Below are 14,124 nucleotides of genomic sequence, written 5' to 3' on the forward strand. Positions count from 1 at the left end.
CCGACGCGTGTTAGGCGTATTACTAAAACGTAAAATTGTCAGATCTGTTCAGTGAGTTTGCTCTGTTGCTGTGTACTAATTATGCATTATCCATGTACTTTGAAACAAACTTGAACATATTTTATCAACCTATTTAATTAGATATATAATTCCTTGTAATAAGACATGGGGATGAGGAGACATTTTCCTAAAGCAATATTTTGTATCATAACGTGCCGTGAGTACTGTTTAGTATGAATGACGCAATATATAAATACATAATTTGATTATGTATTTATGAAAGATCAGTACTCACACTTCCAACAAAAACTCTTAGAAATGATCCAATACACTTTATCTTCGCACTTTCTAACATGTGGGGAAAAAGATTTTATATTAATTAAACCAAGATATAAATATAGTTTAAAAGTAGCATTAAACGTAACTGTTAAATTGCATAAAAAATGAATAATGCTAACGTTCTGTAATTGCATTACTGATGAATAATTGAAAGAGAAATGGCTTCAACATCGTAAGTGACAGGTGAATTAAAGAGACGTATAAGACAAGTCTTCTAAAAATTAATATAAAATAAAAACATGACATAATATCTTTCCGAAATAAATGGCAAACGAATTCAAGCCTTATTTAAAATCTGAAGGCTCTGCAGTTGACATCAAAGGACATCTGCCTAGTGATAATCTTGTTGTTCTCCATTTGATTCTTTCTGTATGCTTTCCTCGTGCCTAACCAGGGGTAGCTGTCATACTCTTTGTACAACAAGGATGTGTCCTTTGAGATAACCAGACTCTTCAACATCTTGGTAAAAGATTTCCATTCACTTTCAGTTTCACAATGCTTTTTCAACATGGGCTCTTCTGTCGACAAAAAACGCTTTGCAGTTCCAAGAAGAGGGTTCGTTGCCTTCAGCAGGGAGATGCACGACCTCATTCAATTCTTGTATCAGACTTTCAACCTTCGGTTTATCTGCGGCCAGCTAAGCGCCAAATAGGTCATTGCGAAGCCGATTTTGCCTTTCGGAGATGGAACCTTCGAAGAACATCGTGTCCAGTTGGGCAAGAAGATGGACGCCTCTTCCACGGAACGAGTGAGCGGCTTCATCTCTGCTGGCAAGAATTCTTGGGATGTTTTCTTCGGTTAGAGGCCGTGCATTCCAGTCTCGCCGTCCATGAATCTCAGAACCTGAGCCCCACCGATTCCGATTTCATCGACTCCAGTAAAAACTGCATACTTGAAAGTTTAGTTGGTACATGATACATTTTGAATGATATGTATCACTAGCTCCGTCCCACGTGACTTTGTTGAATCCTCCGATGGAAGTGATCTCTATGGCCCGCGTCGCTATCTCCATTCTCTGGGTCAATTCCGTCGGTTCGATTCTGTCATAATCATCTATAATGGTCTGATTCAGATTCCAGGCAGCCGACAGGAACTGCTTCTTCTTTCTCTGGACTTGAGCCCTAAAGGCCTGCATGTACCTAACTGCCTGGTTCGTGGTCATCCCCTCCATGGACACTTTACATTCAGCGGCCCCTTGGAAGAAAGCGGCAGTGGCGGCGGCAGCGGTAATGTTTACAAGTTTTATGAAATCTTCATCAAAATTACCCGAGTCTTTAATTCTTCTTCCCACAAAGTAGGTCGTAGGTGCGGCTGGTCCAACATGGAGACGAACTTTGGCAAAGTAAAAAAGGGAAGGAACTCTGTAGGACTCTATGTTCTCCCTAGGAAGGTTTCTTGGTCGCTCAAGATGTTCGATGTGGATGATTGCACCCTTCATCCAGTCGTTGTAGCGTGTAGTTCCCAAAACATGTCCTTCACCGGGATCTGTCAAAGACATGTATGTTTGTGCGTGTGGGCGGAAACCTGGTGTTCCAAGGCAAGCGCTTGTTCGTGAGCCAGACTCTCTCCATTGGACAAAGAGTAATACGCAAACTGGAATGCAAGGTACTCGATTTATGTCGATTGATGTCGGTTGTCGATTCTCGTCCCTCAAAGCTTGTGCAAGGCGAGAAACGGCCACCAAGAAATTCTCAGATAGCCTGTCGATGTTCCAGTGGAAATAAATTCTATTCAAGTCAGCGTCTACATCCACTTCAAACAAACTCTCATGGTCATTGTCTGTAGGCACGACACCAATGTAATGTTCTTTCTCTATACCCCATTCTTTGATTGTCTGCATAGCGTTTCTGCTGATAGCTTCTATGTCTACTATCAAGTCCTTGACACGCTTATGTTCCATAATCCCAGTACAGATTTTTCAGACTTCTTGTTGCTATCGTCGCCGTTGTCGGCGAAGACGTTTTTCAGCCTCTCACACAGCTGATATCTAGCATCGTCTAGATCCAAGGCCGTGATGGCGGGAAGTTCTTTCTCGGATTTAAACTTGGTAATCCGGTTGTCCATTTTAATCTTCACATTGTACAGATTCTGTATCACATCCTGACAATAGGAAAGCGCCACCTTGCGGAGTTTTCCCACACCTGAAACAGGGAGTCTTGGACTGAAATGACAAATTTGCAGATACATGTAAAAAATATGACCAGTTTAAAAAAAAAACTATTGAAGATTGTTTGAGATAGTTTTCTTTACAATAGAAGCCGGCGTGTATTATGAGAATTAGACAACTGTGATGATTCACATTTTAGCGTGTCTTACTCAAAGTCAGTGGATTGCTGGTTCAAAGCCTACAAAGACTTGCCTCTGACATCTGCCTACGTACGGCGTGGCCAAAGCACTTTATCTCCGTTACCTCGTCATCAAGTAGTCTTACATGTGCTTATATGCCGTCTGACCATGGACCTCTGTCAACACCTTAAACAATTTTAAAACTCCTTAGAAGCTGTTTGTTAGAACAATCAAGTCATGATTTCTTTGTAAGAATAATATGTGTATGTAAATTAACCTTGAATAGTTCCATACCATATGATAATAATTATCCCATTAATCGCTGAAGGAAACCACAAATAAGTTAAATCATTTTGAAATGCATTGATTGCTAAACTCTGATGCATTTTGAGACACTGTTATTCTGCTATGATCTAATTAAGAATAAATATTATGAATACACATTTTAGCTTCCTTTTTTTTTAAGGAGGACAGTCTTTAAAATTACAATATTTACAATATTCATTCATTATAAACCAATCCTATCAATGGAGATTGTCCCATTGGTATGAAAAGAAAACATGGTTAACAGAACTTGGATTATTATAACGGGCATTACATCAATCATTGCGTACTAGACGTGTTATTAATTTTTAGTCAATATTTTAGATATTTATATCACAAGAAGTCAAAATGCAAAATAAAACTGATCTCTATGTCAGCGACAATACGTTATGGTCACATAACGACCGGAATCATTACGGTAAGAGTACATAACGTCGTGAGACAGTACAGTATGTTACATAACGTTTTTGAGACAGTACAGTATGTTACATGATGTCGTGAAACGTACAGTATGATACATAACGTCGTGAGACAGTACAGTATGGTACATAACGTCGTAAGACAGTACAGTATGTTACATAACGTCGTGAGACAGTACTTATAGGTTACTGCATTTGTATGGGAAAATATGAACGAGTTTTGGGATGGAATACTTCCCGACCATGGGGTTGCAGTATATTCTTCAGACAAAACGAGTTCATATTTTCCCATACAAGTGCAGTAACCTTTATATTATATGCTCATTTTTTTATTCTACCTAAGGTTTAATTATATAAACACAACACACTACAAGAAACAACATACATGAATGTATGCCGCATTCCGAACTATATACACAAGCGCATATTCATCATTACATAAAATCAACATTATTACTGCGCACATAACTCCGCCCAGATTAATTTGAACTTGTCGCGCGCTCGACATAACATTCGAAAGAAAATGGCGTGTCTAGTTAAAATTGAAATTTGGAGTCATATTGTGAATGAATGTGCATTGCAACAACCTTTCCATTTGATCTGGAATGAATAGATTTTAGTATTTTTCTCGATTCTAGGAAATGTCCTGTTTATTGACTGGATTTGTATGTGACTGTTCCACATGAAATACATGAGATTTAATAAGCTGGAGAGAAGCGTATTGACATCTGCAAATGTGTTTCTGTTTCTGTCATTGAATGTTTGAAATCATAATGTGGGGAAAATATGAAGTCTTTCAATTGCAATTATCAAAATAACGCTATGGAATTTAATGCTTATTTCATTTTGAATGCAGTAAGGAGGATTCAATTGCAATTATCATCGAAATTACATCACAATTTCGAAATGTGTAATCCAGATTTAAAACCTATGGCATGGCTCATGTAATTCGGATTTGCAAAATTAGAAAATACATTTTGAGGAAATTCAGGATGTAAAACTGTTAAGTATATTTTATTTTGCCATTCTTATCACCAGCTAAAGAAGAGTAATATTGAACGATTCTGACAATGTAAAGTTAACGGGGAAGAAATGAGCATATAATAAAGTATGTTACATAACGTCGTAAGACAGTACAGTATGGTACATAACGGCGGAAGAGTGGCATCTTTTGAGGATTAAGTAAAAAAGTTTGGGAACTTCATCCACATAAAGAACATTTTGCTTTTCATTATATCGTAGATTTTCGAGTTCGAGTTTACATTGAGAAAATTTGATTACGGTTTATTAAGTTTAAATAAATCATTCAGTATATTCTTTTAAAGATATTGTATGTGCTACGTCTGGCAATCAAAACCCACAGCTGATGCATCCACATAAATGTCAGAAAGGAGGGTAAAAAGAGAAAGACAAGTGAAGCAAGCAGTGAAGCGGACAAACAAAAAGAAATGCTAAGCGGGAATATTTTGCCGGCATGTTTTCTTGTGCAACAGGAATAATATTCCATAAGTAACAGAGAGAGACACAGAGCGAGACAGAGACAGAAGAAAGAGAGAGAGGATATAAATAAATAATAAAGCTGCTTGTTTTCTTTAATATGTACCTTACATTACTTATTTAACTACGAAAAAAAAGACATGTATTAAATTACACATTATATAACATCAGACAGACTCACGTTAGAACGAATAATATTGCTTACCATTTTGATCTCCTCTTTAAACGCTTTTCCAAAGCTATAAAAACGCACATGAAAGATCTTTTTTTTCAGTTATGAATTCAGTTAAATGAACTTTGTGCAGGCAGTATTTAACTTTAGCTGGGAAATAACATATTCAGAGACATTTCATTTGACTCAAAATAACTGCATAGAAAGAAGTTATTGTAAACATTTTGTGAAAGTGTCCTTTTCCGGGATGTTAAATCACATTTTCCTGTGCAGCTGAATCATAGAGATTAAATCCACATTACATGCGGATTAACTGTGCTGCTGCATTTGAATGAAAACCAGAAATTTTCTCTACAAGGACTCACGTCTCAACTACTACTACTATTTATTATTATTATTACTATTATTATTATTATTATTATTATTTTATAATTATCATTATTATTATTATTATTATTATCTCTTTATATATATATATATATATATATATATATATATATATATATATATAGAGAGAGAGAGAGAGAGAGAGAGAGAGAGAGAGAGAGAGAGAATTAGTGTTACTGTTATTCTTAACTGATTCAATGGTGTATTAAAAGCAAGTAGAACCTGAATACATTCAGTTTGACATCCACACAAAGTGGATGAGTGTAAATGTGAGATACTTTGATCCCTTGAATCAGGCATGAAAATTAGAAACCTAGTTGAAATAAATCTATCTCGCATTAAATCCAGAGACTATATAGAAAGCTAGACAGACAGACTGGCATATAGGGAGAATATAATATAAGTAGACAAATGCTATCATAACTGCTTACGTAAGACATGACATTTTAGAGTTCACCTGCATATTTCAGCAATAGTCTTTGTCTCGCTGTCAAGAAATGTAGCAAAATACATCGTACGGATTTAAGAGTAGTATTGTCGCGAGAGTTCTAGCAATAGTAATCTATTATATATCAACCCACTCGCGGCGATACGACAACACTAAGTAAGCACTATTTGAAATGATGTTACAGAGTGTATATTTTATGTTACACACATACTCGTGTGAAGGATACGACCACACTGAAAAAGAAATCGAAACAGAGTTCTAGCATGTTTTATTTTGAACACCAATCCACTTGCTTACGGACAGTATAACACTGAAATTCGAAAATCACTGGACCATTAAGACTCAAGAACAAGAAATAAAAGTCCAATGTTAAGATTTTACAGGTAAATATAGGTTGCATGGTAGGAAAGTTGTATGGTAGGGTAGCATATCAAACGAATACGGATCGAAAGGTGGGATGCTCAAACTACGACGGAGGATAAACATATTTCCAGATGAAAGAGATTCAAGTATATAAGAAAATCCGGAAATACGTTATTCATTTTGAATCAATAGGTGTGTAAGATAGGAAATTATACGTCACCAAAGTATGAATCTTCTATCACAAATATCCGAAAGTGCACGGAAATAAAATGTATGCTTTCATAGAGGTGTCATAAATATTTCACGAGCTTTTCGTCAAGTCAAGAGTAGAGGTACCTAGAGACAATGTCCTTTTGTTTACATGCTGGTCTTTTAGGGGTTTTAGCGCCATTGTTCAATGTAAAATATGATATACTTGCGACCAGTTTAATTGGTAAAGGAAGAACACGGGAAAACCCCGGTAAGAACCACCGACACACGGGACACTACTGACAAGCTATCTCATATACTCACACTAGCTGCGCCCGAGACTCCAACCCACGAGGAGAGATGTGAGATGGTTCTGATCAGTAAAGGCCAGAGCATTAGACCTCTCCGCCAACCTTTTCCTCTTGTTTAGACGAGACAAATATGCGGTCAAAGTTACTTGTATTGGAAAAAAAATAATCCAAGAGAATAAAATATTGTATCGTTAATATCAGATAGAAATAAATATAATGCAATGCTTAAAAAGATATGCAGATTTACAAATTACTTTAAATGATGATAACGTTGAAATAAGAAACATTACTTTTAACAGCAAGATAGTATGAAGTGTGAAGGGCAGTATGAAAAATTTATAAATTACGTATGAGTTAATACCTCAACAATTGAAAGATCTTGTAACCTTTACAGGGTCAGTTTACAAAGAATTACCACAAATTTAACAAACATCAGTTGATATGGAACTAGGTTATATATCACATGGATGAGGTAAAATCCAATAAATCTTTCACCGTGCAGATATACGACTGCATTTATAATTAAACTACACAAATAAGTGACATGCTCGATATTTTAAGATACAGTCACATGTAAAATATTGCAAACACAATAGAAAACAATTGATCGAAGAAATGAGAAACTAAATATAAATATCAGAAGGTTGTTTAAAAAAGTCAACCAGGTTGAAATAGTATTACGTTGAGAGAAACGAGAAGATTAGAAGTATAAGTCAACAAATTACATGGAAATGTGTACAACAGGAAAAATAGCTCAACGTGTTTACCAAAGATATGAATATTTCATGTTCAATTTTCAAATTTAAATAATAGACTTAACTAGGTTTAACTCTTAGACCAGAGAGGATACTGTCTTATAGTCCCTTGAGAAAATACGGAGTCCTTGCTGAGCCCATATAACAGTCATGTGATATATTAGCAAAAGAACTTCAGCAATACTGGTTAGTCAATCAAGAAAGTATACTGGTTAGTCAATCAAGTATGAAGGTCAGTTTTTGGTAATGTAATGTACCACGGTTTCATCTTTCCTTCACGCGGTGAAATATTCTGGTGTTCCAGTTGTATTCAATCGCTGAACAAACTAAGAAATCTTAATTGATCTACATATTATAGCTTTTGAAATGCTTTACGCAAATTATTTTTAATTCAGATTAAAACAGTTCCTTAAATGAAGGTCCTATCTTGCTGATCGCTCAAAGAACAAATATATTGTTCTAATCGCTACCGAATGGCATAATGCCCTGATGTGAAAACTGTCTAATTAATACAGACTAGGAAGTATGTTCCATAGCAGTGTATCGTTATTGATGTCGCTGATCGATACTCGATATGTATTACAATAAGTTGGTCCCGATCAGGTACGAACAACAACATGTTCAGTACACGTATGCTTAGATGGCAGAGTATGTTCCCAGTGGATGACGATAAGGGATGCAATGATCGTTCTCAAAGGCTTGACCAAAACAATTGGATTTTTTGTGGGAATACAAATTCCAGGAATTTATTTGTATTGAAGAAATAAAATAACTGTAGTACATTTATCGCTTGGGAAACCCACGCTGAAGTTATTTTGTCGTTTAATCAAGAGGGATTCTTTTATCGTCTTTTTTTCATTGGTAGGCGGAGCAGGTACGCAAGTACGCAAGACTACAGATTCCCTTTAAGAACCTCTGAGAGTGTTTTCGGAGCAATGTAATACTATTCAGAAGTCATGCCTCCTCGTTTACATATTATATATTAACAGGTACAAATACGTTTATACATATCATGTTCTCTCTCTCTCTTTCTCTCTCTCTCTCTCTCTCTCTCTCTCTCTCTCTCTCTCTCTCTCTCTCTCTCTCATGCACGTCGCACACAAACACACCAACACAACAAACACACTGTCAGGCACAAAATAAGAACGTACATGCGTTGTAACATGAGTCAAAGAAAAAAGAATGTTGCCTAGACTGGGAAATGATATCAAATAAATGTAAAACTGAATAGTAGATACATGCCTAACTATGATATTCCACAAGCCGTTAAAGTTTTAAGAAAGGGTTATCTTTGTCACGAACATAAATGTTTTATTAGACAGGAGTGATAAATATTATTCCATTCTTTTGCAGTATTAAGATTTTGCTTTGGTAACTTGCACTTTCTTTGTTTTCTTTAAAGCAAAGCGTAACCTATAAATTATATAGTTTGCAATCAGAATAAGAAATAATTATTTATATCGCCAAACTTGTCATTTCCAGAAATTACAACACTTCTGGAAATCGTAATATTTGATATATAATTATCGTGCATGCAAAAAGGATTTTTACAAATCAACAGTAACTGCATAATCACACAATAAGTGTTCGATATTTTATACTTCGTGTTTACAAAAGTGCATGTACCATCATCAATGAATTTTTTTTCTTTATTCAACAACTTGATTTGTTACAATGACAATGTGCATGAATTGAATTTTAAATGCGATTACATTTGTATCCTTGGTGCACTTCTTAGTGATATCCAGTTTTAATCAATGATTCAAAACCTTATTTGACTGAACCAAGTCTAGTAATTTTCCATCAGATGTATTTATTGTATTATCTACGAAATATTAATAACAGATTTTTACTTAATATTTGCCTGAAGTTAGATCTGTAAAATTCTTTCTTTATCGGCATAAGTTTTATTCATTCTTTTCTGGTGACCAGGTAGTTTTGAAATAATTAATAAATATTCAATAGAATTAGTAGTGTCAGCATTTTGACGAAATACTTCAAAATCTTTGTCAATTAAAGAGACATTTGAATGTTATTTTATACAGGAATGAAAATTATTAATTTCAGTAGAATTTAAAACTTGGGCGACAAGTATTCTTCCACTGACGAATGGTTCGTTTTCCATGTTCCTCAGACACGCGTAACATCTAACCAATATGTTATTAATGCCGTCTCCCCTTGTTTTAATATCTATATACCTCCAAATGATTGAAAAACAATTTTGTAACCTTATTTGTCAAACTCCTTCTTCGTTTGACATAAGTCCATTAATCCACGTAATCTCTATGTGTTGAATAAATGAATGAGTATGAACCATGAATGAGACCACCATCGGCAGATGGCGCTATACATGTATCACTTTGGGTGTTACCATTACAAATCAATTTTATAACATGTTATGTTCATTTTTTATGTAACGGATGATTAGGCAATGCTGAGAATAAATGAGATTTTGGCGAATTTCAAGGATTTTATGTTTGGTTGTGATACTGGCTTTGCAACACATTGATGTGTATATTAGATCTGCTACTCCGATTATTGTATTCAGTGATCACAGATAGCCATCTTCCATTCGGAAGATGATAAACAAAAATCAAAGGTTATTAAGGTAGAGATTAAAACTGCATGAATACAAAGTTTATATCAGGCACGTTAAGGGAAAATATACTCTAATTTCAGATGCACTTTTACGTGGAGAGAAGTATTATATCGCTTCATGTATATTATGTATCATTCATAAGACGTCAACCTGTATAAGATTTAATCATATGTATATTTGACTAATATTTAAAATAAAGATTTATCATATAAATTTCTCATTTATTATTATGTATATTTATTTATGTATGTATTATGTATATTTAATTTGCATAGTTTGTTGTTTGTTTTTTTTTCGAATTCATTATATGCTATGAATAAATTTATTTTGTCCAAAATCAAGTACACTCTGCTCCTTACTAGAGACACTGATGGTGTTTTTCTTCTTTCTGTAAACAAATAATACATAGTTAATATTTCCCTATCAGTATAGGTTAAATATTGGATCATTATCAATAAAAGTAAATATATTTATTAAGGTCTGGGTCATATTTATTGGAACTCGCACTATAAATACCTGATATTCGACCAAATTCTATATTATAATTTTAGTAACAGATTGTTCCATAATGTAAGTTTCAATTAGGTGATGGTATTTCCATAAAATGCTAAGTGTGATCTAGGTCAAGTAGAGGCTTTATAATCTTGTTGATCTAAAAATGATTCATTCTTGCTTTAATATTTTTAGGCAGAGTCAGTCTTTGTTGTTGTGTCGGCATTTGCTTGGATTAGAATTATTTTATTCAAATTGTTATTGCAAAGTACACAGTTATATTCTTGGACGGTGACATTAACTTGGAATTATGAGCATTCATTGTAATTCATGAAAAGACTGTTGTCACATCGCCACATTACAGGCCACTACACGGACATCACCATCTTATTTAGAACACCACTAGATTTTAATACAGACTGTATTTATTAGGACTGATGATAACCCTTCTGGAGGAGGTTTCATTCGTATTATTGTAAGTTATTTATAACTTTTCACTTAATATTCTAAGGAAATACATTGTTTGTTGAATTTTACAAAACTTGATGGTTTTAGCTCTTTTCTATTACTAAGTTTAAGACCTTAGAGTCATAATTGTAGACGTGTGTGTGTGTGTGTGTGTGTGTGTGTGTGTGTGTGTAAGCAATCAAGTAAGTTTGTGTGGATAGTGGAATATTGGGGTTTGTAAGTTGTAAAGTATGTATGTGTGAATAGTAGAAGAGTGTGTGGTTATTAAACATTCCCTTCTGTGTGAATGGTATGTTTGGGTTTTGTTTTTGTTTTTTGCTGCTTGGTGTATGTGTGTGTGGATAGTAGATTATGGTTATGTTTTTGCTGCTTGGCGTGTGTGTGTGGATAGTAGATTATGGTTATGTTTTTGCTGCTTGGCGTGTGTGTGTGGATAGTAGATTATGGTTATGTTTTTGCTGCTTGGCGTGTGTGTGTGGATAGTAGATTATGGTTATGTTTTTGCTGCTTTGCGTGTGTGGATAGTAGACTATGGCTTTGTTTTTGCTGCTTGGGGGTATTTGGATAGTATATTCTGGGTTCGATTTAGCTGCTTCCCGTGTGTGGATATTAGATTTGGGTTTGATTTTGTACTTTGCGTGTGTGGACAGTATAATATGGTTATGTTATTTGTCTAGTCATTAATGTGTGTTGATAGTAGATAATATGAGAAGAGAAAAGTAGGGGATGTTTTCCTTCACGTCCGTGCTTTACTTATAAGAACTCGCAGCTTTCGTCGTTCGCGCCATTCTACGGAATAACTGAGACAAGATGGCGCAAGTGTCTGCTTTATTCAAGTAATTGAGAGATATCTATTTCTGGATGATGGATGTAGAATATGTTATAGAAAGGATAGAAAAGGAATGGAGGTATGGAGATACCAAAGACTTAGTAACTAGTCAAGTCAAAGGTCTAAATGTAGCCAGGAATCTAATAGAAGGGATGATAGAAGAATAAGTTAACAAGTTGAGAGGATTAATTGTCCAGCCTTTTGTCAGAGTGGGAAGTTTGAAGGAAGCACTGGATCATGTCATCCAAGCTCGGTGCTTCCTAGAACATAAAGTGCATTGGACGGAGTGGTCTTATGTGAAGAGGGGCCTGGACAGGTTGAAAAATGGAGAAGAAATAATGAGACAAGTGATGACCCAAGAGGTGAAAAACATAAAAGAAAAATGGACAAAGGAGAGGAAAGAAAGAGAAAACCTAAAGACAAAAGAAAACTTTGAGCAACTGAACAAGAACTGGATCAAGATTCAACAGAAATTCAGAGCGATGGGTCATCCTGACTGGATGCCAGAGACTGAAAAGAAGGAGAAGAAAGGAATAGTGGGAAAGATAAGGGGATGGCTGAAGAAGTGGAGGAAATAGAAGAAGAAAAAGAAACCCAAAGGCCCTTTTCAGGGCCATTCATATGCCTCGAAAAAAATTGACCTTCATGATTAATTTCTTTTTTTTTAATAAAATGTCTGTTGTCTATTGTCTGTGTTATATCCATTTCCCATGTTCAATTTCCATTGTCCCTAGACAGTCTCACCATGTTAAATTTCCATTGTCCCTAAACAGTCCCAATCCATTGTCCCCATGTTAAATTCCCATTGTCCCCAGGTTACAAACTCACTATGCCCCATGTTAAATTCCCATAGTCCCCAGGTTACAAACTCCCTATTTTAACATTAAAGTCCCATTGTCCCTAGATCGTCCCACTACACTATTTCCATGCCTAACTAAACTGTATTCTTCGTATTGAATGAGTTCGGATGGTTGTAGCTGACACAAAGAATTGCATAATATGACACATTCACCTTCTCATCTATAATTGTGGACTCTGCTGGTTTGTTGTTGAAAACATCAGTATGAGGAATTTCAAGTACATTTATGAATTCAAAGGAAATATAAAAATCGATAAATATAGTGAAGTGATTAGATGACCAGTTTGATATAGACAGCTAAAAAAGTTTCGCTTAGCCGTTACCTTCAACAAGTAAGTTAAATTATGTTTATTCATCGACTTCCATTATAGATCGACAGTCTCTCTCTCTCTCTCTCTCTCTCTCTCTCTCTCTCTCTCTCTCTTGCAAACACACACACACACACACACACACACACACTGTTTTCCCATTAGACAGACAAGACAGATGCCTGCATTGATAGGAAAGAAATCCAAGCAGCGGCAAATTTTAAATTATGAGAATCTGCATTTGTTAAAAAGTGTATTTCTTTGCATATAAAAAACACTAGTTACAATTTTATATTATTTAAGAGTAACGGTCTTGAAAGGGTCTGGTTTTCATGCTTCATTTTGGACTGGGGTGTAATGGGGTATGGTGGTGGCGCTGCAACTCTGACAGCGCATGGGGGCTGCAAAATCATAAATCCGTCCACACACACACTGTGATCTTTAATTAGATATGATATCTATATTTCATTCATTATGACCTATAAGTCAAGACATTTTCTGCCGGATATTTGTTGGGGTCAATATATTGCTATTGTTGTTCTTGTCTTCGTCATCTTCTTTCGCCATCGTTTGTAAACATCTTGATGTGCCCTATTATAGTTTACCGATTTATTATATGCCTCCCATGCAAAAGAGTAGCCTACGCAGACGTTTTACTTGGATGTATAAAATGTTCATATGGATACCATTGTGAAGCACACTTACAAAAACAGTATAAGATTTTCATACGCTTAAACTTATGAAAACTCTGTACGTAGACTTATATTGAGTCGTGAAACGGGGCCCGGATCTGTAGCATGGAAGGCAGCCATGTTTGTTTTCCTTTTCTAAGTTAAAAGCGTTCAATACACATTACAGGTTAAAAGTACACCGTCCATGTAGACATAATATTTTATGTAGTAATATTACAAAATCTTAACTCTACAATCTTATAACCAATTTGTACTGGTCTATGTATTATTTCCCCAATTTATTAGCCTAAATCATTAATGAAAGATGTGCGTCGCACAATAAATTTGTAATCAAATATAATTAAAGAAAGTTGTGCCTCACACTCTAATCAATTTGTTATCATAAAT

The 14,124-nt window shown here is 35.2% G+C and overlaps 1 pseudogene; it reads right to left on the reverse strand.

Moving 5' to 3' along the window:
• Nucleotides 1-627: 627 nt before the first annotated feature.
• Nucleotides 628-14,124, reverse strand: part of LOC149781460 (uncharacterized) — a 78,423-nt pseudogene continuing 64,926 nt past the window's right edge.

The sequence above is a fragment of the Sinohyriopsis cumingii genome, chromosome 15, assembly GCF_028554795.1.
Source record: "Sinohyriopsis cumingii isolate HCF-2022 chromosome 15, ASM2855479v2, whole genome shotgun sequence".
Lineage (NCBI taxonomy): Eukaryota > Metazoa > Mollusca > Bivalvia > Unionida > Unionidae > Sinohyriopsis > Sinohyriopsis cumingii.